We start from the raw sequence: 22284 nt of genomic DNA, 5'->3' as shown, positions 1-22284 counted from the left end.
TAGGCTTGTTTCATGGGAATAAATTATATACTAAAGTATATTAAAATATAAAATAGAATGTTTAAAATTGAACATGTCTTTTATATAATTTTCACTAATTAATAGACTATACTTATAAATGCTATAGTGTTCCACTGAGGATCATTCACATCGTTTCATTTGTAAATAAAAACACGCTCATTTATCGTCCCACATGTGCATTAATACAGCCATTTACAGTAGTCTATTTGCAAAAATATATGGTAGCAAATACTAGCATAATTATACAGGACGTTGGGTAAAGCGATACACAAATTAAAAGGGAAATAAGCATATAGAACAATAAATGTAACACTTTATTTTGATGATCCTTTGAGCATTCTGTTGTAATAAGTAACTTTGTGCCTACATGAATATAGACTGTCTGATAAATATCTACTAACTCTTTTATTGTGATGGTGTCTCAACAGACATTCTACTGACTGTAAGTAAGTTTGCAAGTAGATGTCAACTTCTAACCCTAACAGTCTACTAATACTCTACTAACACTCTAGTGAGAGCTGCAGCATTGCTTATAGTCAACAGAATGTGTTAAAGGGACCATCAAAACAAAGTGTAACCCAAATGTTTAATGTTAATAACTTTTTATCTATCTCTGATAATCCTGTCTAACTTTAGTCACTCAGGTTTGTTCACGCATTAAACTCCTATTTTCTAGAAAAGAACACCTGTTTCACACATACTCCGTCTGTAGTGTGTATGCGCTGCATATTGTTTTCCGCATCCATGTTAACGGATTGGAGCGTTCACTCTAGAAAGTCTAGATTTTGGCTAGATTTAACACTAGGGAAAGTGCACTTTTAAATAAACAAGGCAACATAATAGATGCACTTGTCCAGATAGAAAAGTTCCTTAATGGATTGTTTTAAATAAAGATTTAATGCGAAAGAAAGGCACAAGTGCCGACTGTTTCTGTCTGTGGTAAGTTTTAAAATATTTGTGATATTTTGTGCCCAATTTCAATAAGAAAAGGAAGCTATTCCTGTTGAGAAAAACAGCATATACTGGTTAGGGATGTTTTGGTGCTGGGATGCTGGTTTTAGCTGGTTTATTCTGGTCCTTATCTGGTCAACGACACCCATAAACCAGCACCAAAACATACCTAACCAGCATATGCTGTTTTTTCAACAGGGATACTGATACTGTGTTTAAATGTGCTGCAACTTTCTTGAGCAACCTTATATTCGAATCTAGAAGTCAAGTGCATTGAATAATACGTTGTTTATATTTATTGAGTTTAAACGTGAATATGTCTAGTATGATTGTATTAGTGTACTGTGATAAAAGAGGATCACAATGCTGGGAAAGTATGATTGTATTTGAAATCAAAATAACGGATAAATGGTGTGTTTGTGGTAAAGAGCCATGGATCAGGAACTGAGGACTGCAAACCTGTGTGAAAGCAAACCGAGTCCGTGCTGCTTCTGCACCGCATTCGTAACTCACACAGACTGCAGACGGAGGATGTGTGAAACAGGTATAAGTCATGGCTACAACAAAATATGACATTTCTACAATTGAATATTTCATCACCATGACAAAACTAAGTTATGGTGAACAAGAACTGTAATTTTCTCTTTAAATTTATATTTTTTGCTGTGCTCAAAGCTGATTTTATTCTGCATCATTACTCTAGTTTTCAGTATCAAATGATTCTTCAGAAATCATTCTAATAAGCTGATTTTCAGAAAGTGCTGTAATTGTGTGTGTGATCTCTTTGCTTATAGAAGGTTGTAAACAGACCCAAATCATCACTGCTGCATAGTTACATTGTTTCCAGTTCCCAAATATATTAATGTTATAAATGTAGTGATTACTTGCACTATGTCAAAGAGGTTGACATGTCTAAAATAAAATTAGTCACAAACATTATCCTGTCACGCTGTAGGCAGGAACACACGAACAATGACGTAGTAAAAAACAAACATTTAATAAATCCAATGGGAACAGGCAGACACAGGAACATGGAGTGGAAACATCAGGATAACATCAAAGACCGACAAGAGTACAGGGGAAAACACACACCTTATATACACAGACTAATTACAAACACAGGTGCAGACGATGAGGGAGAAACCAAAACACACTGAACTGCGGGGGAGAATGGGAGAAACCAACATAAAGTCCAGGGGTGTGACATTACACCCCCCTCCCGGAAAAGGCGCGTCCACGCGCCGACCGAACTACAAAGTCCTTAGGAGGGGGTTTGGGTGGAGGACGTTCTTCCGGAAGGGGGGCCAGGAATGAAGTCCAGAAAGGTGACAGAAATGTCCATGGAGGTGATGACGGAGGGAGGAGCCAAGGAGGTGACAGGAGGGGGCTGGAGCAGGAGGAGCCAGGTGAGACCCAGGCCGCAGCCAAGATGTAAATCCACGGTGGAGCCGATGGTGGAGGAGAGGCTGACGACTCCATGGATCCGACCGACGGAGGCGGAGCAGGTGGTGGTGGAGCCCGAGGCGGAGACGGAAAGCCGAAGATCTGGCGACCAAGGCGGAGATGGAGATCCGGAGATCCGCGGCGGAGCCGGAGCGACAGAGGGCCGAGGCTGTGCCCGCGGGAGGGAGGAGGTCCAATGAGCCGGTGGGACGGAGCGACGAGGCACAGCCGGAGGAGTATAGTCCTGAGGCGAAGATGGGGCGACGACTGACCAGGGCGGAGCCGGAGGGCCGATGGAGCCCGGTGGAGCTGGTGGATCGACGGGCGACGGCGGAGACGAGGGAGCAGAGAGCCGGGGTGGAGCCGCAGGGTCGGAGGGCCGAGGTGGAGTCCAGGACTCTGAGGCTGGAGGCGATGGTGAGGGATCCCCCAGCCATGACACCGATGGAGACTGGCAGACCTGCGGCGAACCCACCGCACAGATGGTGGGCTGAGGGTGAGCAAGGGGACAGACAGTCGACAACGGGAATTCAGGTAGGCTGGGCGGGACCAGCGGAGATTCAGGACTAGGCAGAAGAGGGAGGGTGGGTGGGAAATCCAGGCAGATAGGTATTTCCATGACACAGTCCATTAAGTCCCCAGAGTGCTCTTGCTCACCCCCAGTGGCGGTGCAGTGGACGGGGCTCTCTACAGCCCTCTCTTGCTCTTCGAAGCATTCCACCGGCGCGGATGTAATGGTTGGCTCACGCACCTGATCAGTAGTTTTGACCTCTTCGGCAGTCCATAATGTTGTCGCTCCGGGTTCAGGCTTTCCGTCTGTGACGGGCTCATAATCCGCGGGTCGGGGTGGCTGGCTGGGCTCTGGGTCCGGAGTGGCACTGGCGAGATTCTCCGTGGAACAGGCGGGAAACGAGGATCGGTTTCTCGCCAGTGTCCACTCCACAAACGAGGCAAAGTTCGCTCGAGGGCCGTCTTCGGACGACGGCGCTCTGCAAGACGCATTGAGGCTGGCGTCATAGAACGCACAGAGCGCGTCGTCCGGGTAGCTGGTGTTATTAGCTACGAGTTGGAACATTAACGTGTAGCCCTCGAGCGGTAATTCCCCCTGCTTCAGCCGTAGCAGGATGAATTCTGGTCGGAGGAAGGGATCCATGGGGGAAACACACTACGGAAATAAAAGACTGGAGAAAACGAACGGAAAACAAAACGGAGGTGAACACGCAAAAAAAACTGTATCGGTCGGTCTTTCTGTCACGCTGTAGGCAGGAACACACGAACAACGACGTAGATAAAAACGAACATTTAATAAATCCAATGGGAACAGGCAGACACAGGAACATGGAGTGGAAACATCAGGATAACATCAAAGACCGACAAGAGTACAGGGGAAAACACACACCTTATATACACAGACTAATTACAAACACAGGTGCAGACGATGAGGGAGAAACCAAAACACACTGAACTGCGGGGGAGAATGGGAGAAACCAACATAAAGTCCAGGGGTGTGACATATCCCTGCACAATCTCACATGTGCCATCTTATTCATTTGCTGTCATGCATTGTGTGCATTATTTGTACCTTAAGACCTCTTTTAAGGGTTAAGATGTTTTCTGAATTATTTTTTCTTTACCTTTCTTTATTTTTTTTCTTTACCAGGATCTTTTCTTTAATTTTAAGAGGAAACACTCACATTTTTAAATTTATTTTTTAGAATTATGATGTTCTGTGATCCAGTGATTGTTCTCGCTGGTCAGTGTCTATCAGTGCAATATGAATTGACCTTAAAGGTCCACTGAAGTGCCTTGAAACACGCAGCGTTATTCTATGTGGTGACGTACTTTTAACTGAAACAAAAACATATCGCCCAACCCCGCCCACTAATTTTGAATAGCCAATAGCGTTCCATTTATATCTGCTCTGGCAAGAGCCGTTGAGCTCGGTAAAGCCGCATTTGAAAGCTTATGACAGCCACAGACTAATAAATTACCCCACAGATTCAATATGAAACTTGCTAAAACGAAATAGTGATCATTATCATGCTGAGGCTGTGTAGTTTAATACATGCCGACCGCACATATGAGCGCATATGATCTGCTCCGGGTAAATGCGTCTCTGTGTAGGGGGCGGGACACTACGGACTCTAGAGAGGATTTGATTGGACAGAACATTTGATGAGAAAATGAAGTGCACGGTGATATCATCCAAATCATTGATTCATATTGGCGGAAGTGACGAGACTGTAAGTTAAGAAATGCCCATATCTTGTAAACGCGAATTTTGTCTTTGTTTTGCAGCACACTAGCTTATAGATCACCTTAAGGCTAATATATTCATACTAAAAGCCAAAAAACTTTAATTTTGATTTCAGGGGGACTATTATATCTCACCTGGGGTCAGAGGTCACTGGATCATCACTGAATTTAGGAGGATCACGCATAGATCTGTCACTCTTCAGAGACACACAGCTGGGTTCAGGAGATGAAGGTCTCTGTCTCTTTCTCCTTCTGGATATACTGATAAAAACACAGACATAACTCTTCCTTTAGTTCTGTCTGCTTTTTAATTTATTAGAAGTCAGTCTGTTGTGTCTAACACTGCATTATATCTCACCTGTGGTCAGAGGTCACTGCATCATCACTGAATTTAGGAGGCTTGTTCATTGATCCATCACTCTTCAGAGACACACAGCTGTTATCAGGAGATGAAGGTCTCTGTCTCTTTCTCCTCCTGGATATACTGATAAAAACACAGACATAACTCTTCCTTTAGTTCTGTCTGCTGTTTCATTTATTACAAGTCAGTTGCTGCGTATAGTAAATAATATTCAAAAATAGAATTATTATGTCCCAAATCGGGTTTGAGTGATAAAAAATCAATGTGTAACCTGATATTTTTTTTTTTTAAATGTTATTCATGTTATATTTCATGTGCAGCAACATTGTGAACTTTTATAATGTTAGGTTTGGTCATTAACATTTAAATGCATAATTATGCAAACACAAAGGCAGAGTTCTTCGCATGAAAGACTCGAGAAAGAACGTGCCTCTTCATTTCTCTCTAATACTATATGAAAATAAATGAAACAAAATGTATATAAATATTAACTGGGATGATTGACAGGGCAGTTTAAAGATCAAGCATCCGTTAAAGAAGCAGTTATGATGAAGTAGTATGTCCCAAAGCTGGCCTACTATTCTGCTACATACTCAACAGTGTGTACTTCTTCTTCACAAAAACAGTACATACTTTTAGGGCATAGTATAAGTAGGTGAATTGAGACGCAGCAAGCCTGTTGTGTCCAATACTGCCTTATATCTCACCTGGGGTCAGAGGTCACTGGATCATTGCTGAGGTCAGGAGGAAGAGACATTGATCCATCACTCTTCAGAGACACACAGCTGTGATCAGGAGATGAAGGTCTCTGTCTCTTTCTCCTCCTGGATATACTGAGAAAAACACAGACATAACTCTTCCTTTAGTTCTGTCTGCTGTTTCATTTCTTACAAGTCAGTCTGTTGTGTCTAACACTGCATTATATCTCACCTGGGGTCAGAGGTCACTGGATCATCACTGAATTTAGGAGGAATAGACATTGATCCATCACTCTTCAGAGACACACAGCTGAGTTCAGGAGATGAAGATCTCTCTCTGTTCTCCATAATGACAAACTGATATCAGTCCTGAATATGGAAACACAAGAGAAGAAATGACACAGAATATTGTGATTATTATTGCAGTAAACAAATGTTACACACAATGAGAGTCAAGAGAATGTGGGTCTTCAGACTCAATATCTGCAGCAGTTTGTGGAGGATCCTCTTCTGATGAATCTATAAAGTGATGGTTTACTGACTGTAGTGAAGAAGATCTGAACTCCTTTGAGATGAAGTCTTTATTTTATGTTTTTCTAAAAGTTAACTTGCTGTCATAATTTAAAGGTCTCATATTGTAAAAACTGAAATTTCCTGGCTTTTCTCATGATAACTGAGGTCTAGGGGTTATGTAACTACCATATAAGTTTCAAAACAGTCAATCCACAGTAAAATACACACAGCGCCTTCTTTAAAAATGTAATGTCCGATCTACTGAGTGACCTTCCTGAGCACCAAACACTGTCCCACCGTTCTTTTGTCAAACCCACAGACAACATCACATCAACGTTAGCCTCTTTCACACAGCAGTTCCAGAAAATACACAGATAATGTGTCCCGAGATTTGTTCCAGAATTGTTTGTCTTGGTTCATTCACACAGTGATTTTTCCGAATCTGTGCGTGCTTTACACACAACCCCTAAAGATCCTGTGAAGACATGTGACAGTTGGATGAGACATTTAATGTGATGCATACATTGCACTAAACTGAAACTAAACTGGCAAATGATCTGCACTTCAGCGCTGATAGTGAGGATCTCTCTGATCGCTGCTTCATTCCAGTCCGCTCATATTTTATCATCGTGAAGAGTCGAGCGATAACATGCATCACCACTACAACACAGTTCACACAGACTTAGATGAGTGTTTGAGCTTTAAAAGAATATAAATTGTCAATTTTTTTCAAAAACGACCAATTGTTTCGCTAGCTAGGACCTTCTTCATTGGCTTCATTCTTATGTTTTAAATATATATATATATATATATATATATATATATATATATAGCCTATATATATAGCCTATATATATATATATATATATATATATATATACAGTATATATATATATATATATATATATATTTTTTTTTTTTTTTTTTTTTTTTTTTTTACACAAACACATCTGATCGCTAAAGGAGGCTTTTACTGACCGCATTGGAGCCATGTGAGGCATTTTTGATTTATTATTATGTTCGACTTATTTTCAATCTATGCCAGAATTGATTTAATATAACTCCGATTGCATTCGTCTGAAAGAAGGAAGTCATATACACCTAGGATGCATAAAGGGTGAGTAAATAATACGCTATTGTTGCCCCCCCCCCCCCCCACCCAAAAAACAAAACAAAAAAAAAACGTATAATCTGCAGAGCCAGGAACAAATAAATTCAAGGACAGGACACCAACAGAATGAAATGGTAAAGTAAGCGAAATCACAAATACTACCCACCCGTGTCATATTTAATAAACCAATAACTTAGATTACACTCTTAAAACTGTGGTGATTCTGGAGTCAGACCTCAGTTTCAGTGGCCATGTTAAAGCAGTAACTAAATCAGCATACTACCATCTCAAAAACATTGCAAGAATTAGATGTTTTGTTTCCCGTCAAGATTTGGAGAAACTTGTTCATGCCTTTATCACCAGCAGGGTAGACTATTGTAATGGTCTCCTCACCGGCCTTCCCAAGAAGACCATTAGACAGCTGCAGCTCATACAGAACGCTGCTGCCAGGATTCTGACTTGAACCAAAAAATCAGAGCATATTACACCAGTCCTCAGGTCCTTACACTGGCTACCAGTTATGTTTAGGATAGATTTTAAAGTACTTTTACTTGTTTATATAAAGCACTCAATGACCTAGGACCTACATACATTGCAGATATGCTCACTGAATACAAACCTAACAGACAACTCAGATCACTAGGATCGAGTCAGTTAGTAATATCAAGAGTTCACACAAAACAAGGGGAATCCGCTTTTAGCTATTATGCCGCCCGCAGTTGGAATCAGCTTCCAGAAGAGATCAGATGTGCTAATACGTTAGACACATTTAAATGCAGACTCAAAACTCACCTGTTTAGTTGTGCATTTATTGAATGAGCACTGTGCTACGTCCGAACAGTTTGCATTATTTTATGTATAATCATTTTACTGTGCAAATTAATTTTAAAATCAATTTTTTAAATCATCTTAAATGTTCTTAAATTCTCTGTTTTTATTGTTGTTAGTGTGATTATTATTTTAATTTTTTATGATTTGTTTGCTGTTGTGATTTTAATTCCTTTTTATGTACAGCACTTTGAATTACCATTGTGTATGAAATGTGATATATAAATAAACTTGCCTTGCCTTGCTAGATAAACAGCAGGTTTACACGTGGGTTGTCAGAATGTTGTGGAGAAGTGCGCTCATGTAGTTGAGAGGTGGCCGGGCGTTATAGCTTGCCAGATGCAAGTTGACATGTATAAATCTGACGATGCGGTCAAAATAATATGTGCTGTGAATTTCTTGCCAACTAGAGCCACGGCGGGCAAATGATAAATGAAACCTATTGTCCTACCTTAAAACTTCGTAGCTACAGTTAATGTTGTCGTTAGCTGTGTGATCCTTTTGTCTTCTTGCCGGCTCATGGAAGTCTTTATCAGTTTAAATTTGCGATTGTAGATCTACTTTTATTACATTACTTTTCGTTCTTTTACTTTATGCCATATAGATTTAGGAGGGCAACTATAATACAGATTGAAAAAAAAAAAAAAAACACGTTGCGCCACGACAAGAAAAACATATCCATGATTTCAACTTGGGAATGCCCACTAGAAACGTCTACCGCACGCCCATATAATTCTTTTCTTTTTTTCATTTAAATTGCTTAATTTTCTGTCAAATCCGTGTGCATTTGCTATACTGACCAATTGGGCTGAAATTAATGATACCCTTGTTTAAAAGCATGGCTTTTCTTCCCTTAACAACCGTTGGCATGGGTAAACAAAATAAACTAAGCAATATGATCTAGTATGTATTTGGTACAATAAGTAAGGAATAATTGACGACGGGCCGTAGAATTCTTAGAAAATAATGCATACCCGAGGCTAGGCCTTAAACAGGGTTTGAAAGTTAGTGAGGTCCGATGTAAGGTGTTAAGAATAGTGCTATAATAACACCCACAAATGCACTACATATAGCCTAAACTTCAAAATAGACAGACATGTAGATGATTGTGAAAGATTTTTTATTCAGTATAATGTTTTACATGGAAAGTTCGTTTTTTATAACGTGGATTAAAATTGCATTAAAACAATGTATTGTATGCAGAACTTCCTAGAGTAGAATAACACCCTAGAATCTTTGATCCGAATATTATCATCATTCCATCACCTGCGTGAAGCAGCCATAGACTGTGTATTGGCAGCAGCTGGTGGGCTGGGCTCTACACTGGCAGCCAGCATGTGTCACGTTCTTAAGGGGGAGGGAGGGAGATTTTGATACATTTGGAAAATAATTCACCATGAACCAGTGAAACTTTGGGGACTTTTTGTGCAGCTAAAGGGAGAAATAACATTTAATTTTACTGTTCCTACTCCAAGTCACCATTTTGTATAATATGGATAACATTTAGGTCTAATTATAGATATTTTGTGAAAGTAAAAAAAAAAATGAAAATGATAAACCACCTGTCACTAACCCTGTAATGAGTTATGACGTGGTTCGGTGAAAACCAATTCTAATATATAGATTTAGAAACGCCCCATGGTAACAGGCTAAATCAAACATTCCAATGAGCGAACAAAGTGAGTAAAACAAATTCAACAATGAAGCTTCTTTAACGACCTTGGCGACGTGTTCGCTTTGTTCTCTCCTAGTGTGAACGTACAGTGAAAGCCATGTTGGGGCACGGTTAGTGATCATACTACATGTGTACCGTGTCCAGCTGAACCATGCCAGAATCCACCTGTGTACCATATCCCCGTACAGAACCGAGTGATCAGGGGTGTAGTGGTAAAATAAGAGGTGGATGAACTACGAATTCTGTGATTTTGTGCATAAACTATACTTTGATGTGCATTTAGATCAACTGAGAAGTGGGTAAACTCTAATTCTGAAATTTCAGAGGTGGGTAAACTGTTTTTACTTGCATTTAGCCTCCACTACAGTCCTGGGAGTGATTACACTGGTCAAACTCTTACACTGCTACACTGGTCTGGGGGCCACTCAGCGGGCAGGTTAATCGCCTCCATCCCACCATGCTACCGCTCCATAGTCAGGGGGCCTTCTGTAAGGCCCCCTCCCATCCCCCAAAAACCAGGGGCCCCATGGTAGGGGCCCTTGTAATCAGATGGCCCTCTAAAGGTACACTACACCCTCCTCCCTAGGGCCTCCTAGTAGGGCCCTCATAATCAGAGGGCCCTCTAAAAGCCCCAAAGCCCCATCCTCCCTAGGACCCCCAGTAGCCAGAAGCCAGGACCATATTAGGAGGGCCTAAGAGGGCCTTCTAAAAGTAGGCTCCCATGCACCCATTTCCAGAGCCGGGGGCCCCCTGAAAGCACCGACCCCCCACCACCACAAACACCACAATTCAAGGGCCTCCCTATAGGGTCAGGGCAGGGGCCCTTGTAGGCAGAGGTTTAAAGAATGTAGGCCCTTTAAAATAGACAAACGAAAATACATTGTTGATAAGCATTGCAAATTGTTTTGGGCTAGGGGCCCCACTGGCCCCCTGCACCCCAAGGGCCCCTGGGCAGCAGCCCCGCTGGCCCGGTCCTTAATCCGTCCCTGATTGTTGCTCCTATCGTCAGCATACGAGATCGTGGATACGTGACATTATCATTATTGTGCTAATGTCTTTAATTATTGGCATGCCTGAAACCATAAGGCTAGTGAAGCTATCTACACTGTATGATAAATAAATCTCTTACCACATACTGCACATATCTACGGCGCGGCCTAGACATGTGCTAGTTCGTGTTTACATGTTTGGACCCTTTGTTCAACACACGTGAATGGCGCTGCTTCAGCACGGCTACCGGAGCAGTTCGCGAACCTTTAGTTAAAGCTGCGTTTAAACGAGCCGACCTACGGCTCGCTGTAGCATCCCAAAAGCGGCTTTCCGTAATACTAGGGGTGTGAACCTACAGTGGTCTTACGGTTCGGTTCGATTACGATTATCATGTCATTGATTCGGTTCAATACAATATCTCGATGCATCACGATGCATTGACTATGCACTGCATACTCATTTTTCAATTTTACTTCAAATTTATTTTTCTTTTCTATTTCACAATGACGTTGATGCGTTTTTATTTGATTAGATTTTTTTGTCAAACCACTTGTACAAGTGTAACTGTGCATCCTATCCAGTCTTTTTCAATCAATATCCCACATACAGTAATGTGTAATTTTGATGAGGAAGAGTGAGAGGTGAAAGAGGAAGAGGAGGAGAAGAAGGAGGACAATTACGACAATGTGGAAAAGACAAAAGAAGGGCAAGGGAAAGAAGAGAAGCAGTCTCATATAATTTAGTTGATGAGTGCCAGGGTTGGATCAGGCATGCAGGAGGATTTGACCCCTGCTGCCTGGCCAGGGCTAATTTAGCCTGTGATGCTGAAGAGGTTCTTTGGCCTGTCCCAGACCAAACACAGGATGTTGGGCAGAATGAGTATTTTTGTTGTTGTTTGTTGTTTTGTACTGTACTCTAAAGTAGGCATTAAATTAAGGAATAAAACATACTTATTTTTCAATTTTACTTCAAATATATACAATTGTGTTAATAAATACAAACAGTCAGATATATGAACTGAAACTTTAATCTTACCTTCTCAAAGAAAAAACACTTCTTGAAAGTATCAAACAAAACTAAAAATTTCAACCGAGAGGTACCGCTCAGATCTTATTTAATTGAAACGAGGGAACGAATAGAGTCCTGCATGAGCCCAGCCTGAGACTCTCAGACCCGAGCCCCGTCCTTATCGGACAATTTATCAGAACAGAGTTCGTGTTGCAGCCATTAAAATAGTTCAGTTTTGGATTCTAAAGGCAAAGTGGCTAGATTTCGTTTTGTTTCCTTTTTAAGTTAATTTAGAAATATGTTTGGAACATTTTATGTTAGTTAAATTCAAGCTTTTGTCTTTTTAACCTAATTTAACCTAACGAACAAGCGGCCAGCGGCAATGAGTTGAGCATGTTTGATAAATTTAGCCTTCTCAAATCAACACGACTTGCATTAAATAAAATCTGTAGACATAAAACACTTGATGCATTTCAGAATATTAATTTAAACATTTAACCTAGATAAATGTGCGCGGTTAGACACATATCCAATCGTTTTTGCGGAGAGTGAAAGTGAAAGCGAAAGCGGTCTTTGCAGCTGACATGGAAGCTCAAACGCGATCACTTGCATTTTTTCTTAATAACAGTGGAAACCTAAAATACACCATTTTTGTTGATAAAAGTAAGGCATAAAAAGGCATCATTCAAAACTGCAAAAGGTCTACTATTATTATTTATGTGCGCACTCACAATATCAGCAAAACATTATATTTGTGTAAAACGGTGCTGAGCCAGATAGACGCGCTCAGTGCTTTTAGCCAGTCTTTTCAACCAAATAAAAATAATGTTTCAGTCCTTTAAATGAATTACTAACAAAAAAAGACATTTGTTAAATGCACACTGATGTTTGTTAGTTCGTTAAATGCACCGGTGTGTAAAGAAAGTGGCAATAATCCTTTCAGTTAAAATCTGAAGACTTATTTTATTCATGTGGAGTACTCCCCTCGTTAGCCCATCCCCCCTCCCGGAAAATCATACAAGCCCCCTGGGTCGCGTGTTCTGGCACTGGACTGAGTCCGTTATAACCGGTTATGGTCCATTACTGAACCGATACCGAATCGTCCTTGTCTGCATCGCGATGCATCGTAAAAACGATTAATTTTGACACCCCTACGTAATACATGGGTAAAGTTAGGCGAATCCCCCACCCGCCAACGAATTGAATTTCAGTAGGCGGGATACCGCGTTGTGACATCATTGCATCCGGAAAACAAACGCTGTAGTCCAAACCAGTCGTTCGCTGTAGTTCTTGAAAAGTGATTTTTTTTTAAACTATATCTCCGTTTGGAGTGGACTTTGAGATTTGTAACTTTGTAGATGTTTTTTATGCCCAAACATACACACCACACACTGGCTAAAGTTCAAAACGTGAAAAAGCATAATAGCACCCCTTTAATTATGATCATTATGAGACTGAAGAAAAAAAGACATGAACATTGGATGACAAGGGGGTGAGTACATTATCTGTAAATGTTTTGTTCTGGAGTGAATTTCCTCTTTAAAAGATATGAGTGACAGGTTTAATGAATCTATCTGGAAATATTTAGATGTTGACGAAGTTTGGTCATTTTGTGGTCTTGCTGATGAAACGGCTTCTCTTTTATTGTGATTGTAGTATAACTAATAATTTTGGGTTGATTTTATGTGTTCAGATGTTTAATTCTACTAATATGACCCACAGACATTCTTTTTTGACGAACATTCTTTTCTCTCCTTCATCCATCACCCCTGAAGTTATAGTTTCATTGGATGCAGAGAAAGCGTTCGACAGGGTGGAGTGGGAATACCTGTTCTTTGCATTAGGAAAATTCTTTATGCTTTCCCATTCGCCTCAGTACATCCCAATGGTGTTCGTTCGCTACACGTTTTGCTCCAACAGGGGACTAAATCTCTTCCTATCTCTTCATTCCCGTTTAAGTTAGCCTTGAATGGGTTTAAATATCTGGCCATAATTATAACCAATTCATTTAAAGACATTTAAAGTTTTTTAGGATTTTTATACCAATTTTGGACCAATGTAAATCAGATTTTGCTCGATGGAGCTCCCGCTCCTTAACTTTAATAGGTTGTGGATTCAGGAAACAATTAGACCTGCACAAAGCCTCAACTTACATGACAATTTTAAATAATCATTTATTTCCACTATCCCTTTTAGACAGTGTCTTCAATATTTGGGCAACTAAAGGTCTTTGTACTTTGAATGACTAAAAAGACTAAAATATTTCAGAACAGAAGTGATGAGTGCAATACTTTTATTAAGGGATCATTGAGATCCTTTTACAAAATATGGAGCCCTATACTGGGTACTATTGGACTAAGGAAATGTAACATCTGGACCTTCTCTTTAGAGACTTATTAGTGGATCAATTTAATAAAAATCTAAGGAAATGTAAGCCCTTATTCCACAGATAAAGTAAAAAATATCAAGTTAAGCGTTTTCTCCCCCATTGAAGTTATTTTTAAGGAAACAGCTCAATGTGTTTTAACATACACTATATTGCCAAAAGTATTCGCTCACCCATCCAAATAATCAGAATCAGGTGTTCCAATCACTTCCATGGCCACAGGTGTATAAAATCAAGCACCAAGGCATGCAGACTGTTTTTACAAACATTTGTGAAAGAATGGGTTGCTCTCAGTGTCATTGCCAGCTCAGGGATAAATGTAACGCCCTCCTCAACTCATTTAGGTTGTTTGGCTCCTGCAAATCACTTACTGCACGTACGTTTTCGGGCTCTGCATCCACAATATGTCCAAGGAAACTCAATTCTGCTTTCCTGAATACGCATTTGTGTTTATTCAGTTTGAGACCCATATTCAGCTCAGGGCAATGGACGCTGAACGGCCAGCTCAAACAGCGAAGCGCATTCTGAAACAGGACCCAGTGCTAGCATATTCATATTTGAATGTTTACATCTTTCTTTGTGTGTTTTGACTGTAATAAATCCATGAAATTAATCTGAACTTAAAGCAGAATTCATGGTGTTCGATATCATTATAATCCTGAAGATGTCCATGTATGCGTAAAAATGGTGGTTAAAAACGTCTAAGGCCGGTGACACACTGGATGCGTGGCGTAAGCGTCTCAGCTGCGTGGCGTGTCCGTTTTTATTTCGGCTCCCATGTTAACAGGTTAGAGCTTGCACACTGCCTGCGTGAGACGTGCGTCTCAGGCGCGGCTCGAGCCGCGCGGAAAACGCGTGCTTGCTAGAAATAGAACCGACGCCTATTTTTCACGCGACACGCAAGCGTGTTGGAAGCGTTTCCAGGCAAAATAGAATAGGAAAATATGTTTATAAGTCATTTTGTACACAAATACATATTAATTAATAATATTTTGATGTTTGAAAGTTTATAGGTTGACATAAATTCAGATATATATGTAATTTAAAAATAAAAAAAAAATACAAATAATTGTCGATTTTCAAATATTGCACCTGTCAAACAGTCTATTTTGCCGTAAATACTGTTGACGGTGTCCTTTATCAGTAGGCTTTATACTGAAGTTGAAAATGTTGTCGTGAAGACAAGAGCCTGGTCTGTCGGAGGCCTCCCTATGTCACCTACAGCAGCCGCAGCGCGCCAGGCACGGTTCTGGTGTGTAAAGACACAGAAAAAGCGACGCAGCTGACACGCATCAGAAACGCCACGCTCACGCCACGCATCCAGTGTGTCACCGGCCTAAAGGTCGAGTTTGACAGCGACGCGACTACGAAAACAACAAACAATACAACAACAAAATATCAGAAGACGACAAATAAACTTACTGTAATGTGATGTTTCTGTTCGTTTTTAAGGCTTCAAAAGTCCTCTTAGTATTTGGGGTTTAATGGCGATGTTGCAAACGCGCATTTGTTTTCCGACTGTACTTTCGGTTTCAAGGGAGTAGCCCTAAAGTGAAAGTGCGCATGCGCAGGAGACCATTCTGTAGCTGTGGCAGAGATTAGGCTTGTTTGAGAAGTTCCTCGTCTGAAGGGGTGGAGATAGGCTGCTGCAGTCAAGACTAGTGCTGTTATTCACACTCACATGCTCTGTGTTGCTGATAAACATGATATAATTCCAGCTCTGTTGTTTTTATATTCAAATAAATATGATGAACAAGACACACAAAGTGCTTGCTATTTTATTCCACATGCAAAATGCATATTTATCATCAATTTTTACTTCAATACAAACGTGTATTTTAGATTTTTATATAAATATGACAACAGTCATCTGTCATAGTGTAAAGGAGGTCAGGATTTAGGGAATGTCTGGCTTGAGTCCAGCAGGAGTGACCACAAGAACACAGAGTCCACTAACTCAATGCTATATGAACACTTTATTTGTCCATTAAAGCAGCAGATCACAGAGGAGCAGGACTACATGTGTGTGGACTCTAGACAAGAACAGAAATACTAACAAGGAAATCAAATCAATCATACTTAGAGTCAAAGATACACAACACAAACCAAATGAAATAAACTAACATTGTTCCTGATACACACACACACACCATACAAACATCAGGCAGATTCAAAGTCTCAGTCTAGTGAGCATTAATGCAGACATTTATAAATCAGGACTAGTGTTGTTTTTGGCGGCCTGTTTTAATTTTAGTTTTAGTCAGTCTTTGTGTGAAGCTGTCATTTTAGTTTTTATTAGTTTTAGTCACGTTCATACTCTTTATAGTCTAGTCCAGTTTTAGTCAACTAAAAGTCTGAGCATTTTAGTCTTATTTTAGTCAGAATTATCCATGACTATTTTCGTCTAGTTTTAGTCTACGCAAACTGATGACATTTAGTCTAGTTTTAGTCAGTGAAAATTGTATTTTAGTCTCTTTTTAGTAATGCAATTCTATTAAACCCAGTCAATATAGTATACGTACCTAGTAGTATAGACAAAACCAAAATTTTATTTTAGCCAAACCCATTTCAAACATGTTATCTTATTATATTATTATTACCTTATAGACTCAGGAATACATCCATTCCAGACACGGAAGCCGCTCTGATTTTAATTTACAACATTTATTTAACCAACCAAACATGTTAGAAGTACACACAAAAATTTAATAAAATGAATAAAAACAATAAATAAAATAGTGTCATATGACAATATAAGAAAAAATGAATACATTCAAGTTTAACAAAGAGAAACGAGGTGCTTGAAGCTACAATAACAAACTAAAAAGTGCAAATAAAATGTGTGTGTCTGTTACTTCTATTGCTTGTAAACTGATATAACAAAAAAAAAAAAAAGATATAACACTACAAATAGTTTGAACCTTAACAAGATAAGACAAGTACCTGTCCAGTAGTACACATCACTCTTTGCTACTGGTTATATTTTTGACATCAGATTTTTTTTCTCTGGTGGTTGGCACAGATAAAGTATCTCTGTATGACTGCTATTTGTCAAACTGTTAAAAGTCTACACCTTCAGCTTTCAGCTGTTAACACTGTGTGTTGGCTTGAAATTACCTGAATATATTCAGGAATAAAACAATATAAAGTCTTCACAACCAAATCAGAATCAACAATTTAAGAGCAGCTCAGAGTTTTTTTTGGACATAGGAAAGGTTGCTCATTAAAATGCTGTGTGTGTGTGTGTGTGTGTGTGTGTGTGTGTGTGTGTGTGTGTGTGTGTGTGTGTGTGTGCATGTGTGTATACAGAACATGCATGCATCTTGCATGTCTGTTCAGGCCAGCCTTTGTTTACTTTGAGGAAAGCGCTTCTTTCCAAAATGGTCCTAGCCCTGTTCCTGCGGCCACAAGAGAGGTAACCAGTTACACTAAAGACCCTTTCTGTAAATGCCTGAGAGGCTGGCATCGCCAGGTCCAAAGCCAGAGGTTTAAGTGTTGGAAACGCAGTGGAACAACACTGAGTTAACCAATACTCAATGCCGGATTCTTCAACTTCAGTACTAGTAGCAGCAGTCTGGTGGGACTCAGACAGCCCCTCTTTATATTTTAAAATCTCCTGCCTAATGTTTGTTGTCTTGGCTGTCTTAGGCCTCGATGGTCGATTAGCACTGAAGAACTTAAATCTACGCCGTTTTGCAGGGGTTGACTCTGGAGCCTCTGTACCCTCATTTGCGAGTTGCTCATCATCGGTCAACTGCTCTTCTCGTACTTGCACTCTTTGTGGCACAAGATGAGCAATGTAGTCCTCTGCCTTTCTGACAAGATTCTGTACTTCATTGTCATCATTTTCCAGAAGGGTTTCAGCTACACAAGGGTCCACAAAGCATGCTGCTGCAGGAAGTGGTGAGAAGTTGTCAGCCATTATGTCAAGAAACACACTAAAGCTGGACAGCATCTTCTGAGCCAGAGTAGCTGCATCTTTGTAGGTTCGCCCATGTGCAAGTGAAAACTCCGACAGGTGGTTTTTGAGATCCAGGAGTGCTGGCACAACAAGGGAAAGTGATTGAGTGTCACTTTCAAGTGACTTAGTGTGCTCCGCAAATGGCAGAAGGTGGTCTCTCAGCATCCCGATCTTCTGCCACTCACTGGGCTGCAGGCTGTCCCAGCCCATGGACTCAGCCACAGCTGTGAGGTGCTCCTTGACTTCAAGACAGCGTGAAATCATAGCAAAGCAACTTGACCACCTGGTGGGACAGTCTTTTACCAGAACCAGAACACACTTCTGCAGCAGCCGCTCTGTGGCGACAGATGACTTCCTAAATTTGTTCACCAAGTACCTCACTTTCTCCAACAGCCTTCGGATTGAGGGTTCCTTCTGGACCATATTCACTACAAGCTGTAAGGTGTGAACTACGCATGGGGTCCTCTCTATGGCTCCATAGTCGTATCTACATGGAAATAATAAAAAAAAATGTACATATTTAACCATTTTAGCCCTTACATTATTGAACCAAATGAAATTCTAGTAGTTAAGTTCCTATGATATGAACTTATTTAGTCTTTATGAATATGATATTAAATCATGACCAGTTTGATAATTGCTGAATGAATTAATAGCATAACTTTTAATCTTAACTTTCTATGGCATTATTTTTTATTCATAAAATATGACCAGTTAAATAAATGTTGAATACATTATATTGTATATAGTATTGCTATGTTTCTTACTGTCCCCTTGTGTTTTTACTCTTTATATGTAAAGTGTGTGTTGTGTACTTTGAGAGCAAAGACTAACCGGAGTCAAAATCCTTGTTTGTATATGCAAACCTTGCCAATAAAGCAGATTCTGAATTAATAGCACAGTTTTATACACAGGCTTATATTACCTGTCATCCTCCCCTTCCTGATGCTCATTGACATCGTCGTGCTCCGCCTCGGAGTCCTCTTCAGAAGTTGTGGCAGCTTCTGCATGTGTGTGGAACGAAGCCACCATATTGCTGCCATTGTCAGTAATCGTTGTGAGGACCTTCTCTCTGGGGATGCCCCATTCTTCCATTGACTCCTCCACAAGTGTACTAATCGACTCTGCGGTGTGAGGGTGAACCATTTCCTTCAGGTTCAATAGTTTGTGCTCAGCCTTGTTGTCCTCAGGGTTGAAGTAACAGGCGCTGACTCCCAGGTAGGATGCTGTAAGCCCCTTTTTAGTCCAAATATCCAACCCTGTAGTTATTCTGCGTGCTGTGGCCAGGTTTTGTTTGATCTTTTCTTTCTCTTCTTTGTACATTTTGTCAATCAAGTTTAAAATTTTATGTCTTTTTGGCACTTTGAACTTTTTGTCCATTTTTGCCATCATGGCAACGAACTCCTCATCTTCAACAATTCGTGCTGGGAGCCCTGTGCAGCCTATCCACTGCGCTATCCCCTCCTCTTTGGTACGTTGCTCTGGGGAGTTTTCGTTGTACCCCCTTGTGGCAAAGAAATCCCAACCACTGTCACGTATCAGCCGTTCCTCACGCAACTCATCTTCACAGATCACCGTCACCTGGATCCAATCACCCGCGCACCTGCACGCCATCATCACAGCCATCTATAAATACTCACGCCACACACCACTCTATGTCCGGGCTCGTTCCACGAAAGCGGACTGTAGTGTCACTCTTCCCAAGAGTCTCGCTATCCTATCGTTACCTGAAAGTACTTACCTGAACTCTGTCTCGTTCCAGTTTTCCAAGTTCCTGTTTTCCAAGTTCCAGTCTTCTGAGTCCAGTCCTCCGAGTGTTCCCATCGGCAGTTCAACGTGGTGTGTGCCGTAAGTCATCCTCTGCTCCGTTAAAGGAATCAGCATTCCCTTCTCTGCTATCTGGATCCTGCAAGGAAGGATATCATCCCATTCAGTACCTAGTTCACTCAACTCCAACCTCTCATCGTCTGCCATACTCACCTAGGATTGGGTCTTCTCACATCTTCGACATCGCTGCTCTCTATAAATAAATATCATTGTTTCACTTACCTTGTTGTCCCGTCTGCTTCATAACAGAAGCCCGGACCTGAAAACAGAAAGCAGCATGTGCAACCCCGATCCAGAGCCCAGCCAGCAGCTATCACCCTACAGCACGGAGCACCAGCCAGAACCCGCCGCAGCCGCAGCGCAAAGATCTGCCGTATTAAAAGCGACAGAGGACGTCGCGACTGACCAGGTGTGTGAGCCGGCTAGCGTCACCGTGGGAGTACTCGTGGAGATCGAGGGCTTGGAGGAAAGCCCCGCCCACACTCCTAACCCTGAGGGTGAGCTGAAACTGAGCTGTGGAGGATACTTTGAGGAGTTACTGGAGATATTTGAAGCCGATTTAATTGACTGGTTTGGAGAAATAATGTCCTACCCTCCTGAATCCCCGCTGGTTCCGCCCAGCCGTCCTGAATCCCCGCTGGTTCCGCCCAGCCGTCCTGAATCCCCGCTGGTTCCGCCCAGCCGTCCTGAATCTCCGCCGGTCTCATCTAGCCTTCCAGAGCGCCCTCCAGTGACTGCGCCCCCAGAGCGCCCTCCAGTGACTGCGCCCCCAGAGCGCCCTCCAGTGACTGCGCCGCCAGAGCGCCCTCCAGTGACCACTCGCCCAGAGCTAGCTCCTTCAGTGTCTCCACTGGAGACGCCCAGCCCTCCTGAATCTCCGCTGGGGTCGTCCAGCCGTCCAGAGCCCGCTCCTCAAGAGCGCCGTCCAGAATCTCCGCTGGTTCCGTCGAATGCTCCAAGATCTCCGAAGTTCCCACCCAGCCTCCCTCTCCCGCCTCCACGCAAGCCAGCCAGTCCTCCAGCCCTGTCTCCGCTGCCGCCCATCTGTCCCACAGCTCACCCTCAGGCTGCGCCACCTAGGAGTGTGGTGCCATCGTGGGACATCCAGGCTCCAGCTGCGCCAAGGCGGATCATTCCCCAGTCCCTGCCTACATCCTCCGAGTCCTGGACTCCACCTCGGTCCTCCGACCCTTCGGCTCCGCCTTGGCTCCTGGCTCCCTCATCTCCACCGTGGCCCGTCATCCCACCAGCTCCACCGGGCTCCCTCGTCTCTCCGGCTCCGCCTTGGTCAGTCGTTGACCATCCGTCGCCTCAGGACTCCACTCCTCCGGCTTCACCTCGTCATTCCGTCCCTCTGGCTCCGTCAGGCTCCTCCTTCCCTCCAGCTCCGCCTATGTCCTCTGTCGCTCCGGTGTCACTGCGGTCTTCCGGAGCCCCAGCTCTGCCTCGGTCCCCTGAGCCTGCTGCGTCACCTTGGCCCTCCAGACCTGCGGTGTCACCCTGGCTCTCCGTCTGCTCGGCTGCTCCTGGCTCATCTTCCCCAGAGGCTTCGTCTCCGTCGCTCGTCCCCAGGGTGTCGTGGGCCAGTTCTCCACCATGGCTCCTCCCTCCCTCGACTCCGCCCTGGGGTGTCATCCTGGCTGGGCTCTGGACCATCATCCGGCTCCTCCTACTCCTGACTGCATTCTGGCTCCTTCCTCCTTCCACTCCACCCTGGCCTCACGTTCCAGATCACATGTCCAGCTCCCGCTCGTCACCTACTCCACACCCGCCTCCTAAACCCCCACCCTCCCTCCGCTGGTGTATCCATTTCGGCGCGAGGACGCGCCGTTCCGGGAGGGGGGCCATATGTCACGTATCAGCCGTTCCTCACGCAACTCATCTTCACAGATCACCGTCACCTGGATCCAATCACCCGCGCACCTGCACGCCATCATCACAGCCATCTATAAATACTCACGCCACACACCACTCTATGTCCGGGCTCGTTCCACGAAAGCGGACTGTAGTGTCACTCTTCCCAAGAGTCTCGCTATCCTATCGTTACCTGAAAGTACTTACCTGAACTCTGTCTCGTTCCAGTTTTCCAAGTTCCTGTTTTCCAAGTTCCAGTCTTCTGAGTCCAGTCCTCCGAGTGTTCCCATCGGCAGTTCAACGTGGTGTGTGCCGTAAGTCATCCTCTGCTCCGTTCAAGGAATCAGCATTCCCTTCTCTGCTATCTGGATCCTGCAAGGAAGGATATCATCCCATTCAGT

At 42.5% G+C, this 22284-nt stretch overlaps 1 pseudogene; it reads right to left on the bottom strand.

The window, feature by feature from the left end:
• Window positions 1–15771, bottom strand: part of LOC141336085 (uncharacterized) — a 39472-nt pseudogene extending 23701 nt beyond the window's left edge.
• Between the last annotated feature and the right edge of the window lie 6513 nt (window positions 15772–22284).

This window comes from Garra rufa, chromosome 6 (genome assembly GCF_049309525.1).
Source record: "Garra rufa chromosome 6, GarRuf1.0, whole genome shotgun sequence".
In the NCBI taxonomy this organism is placed as follows: domain Eukaryota; kingdom Metazoa; phylum Chordata; class Actinopteri; order Cypriniformes; family Cyprinidae; genus Garra; species Garra rufa.
This window is presented reverse-complemented; position numbering and strand designations above follow the sequence as displayed.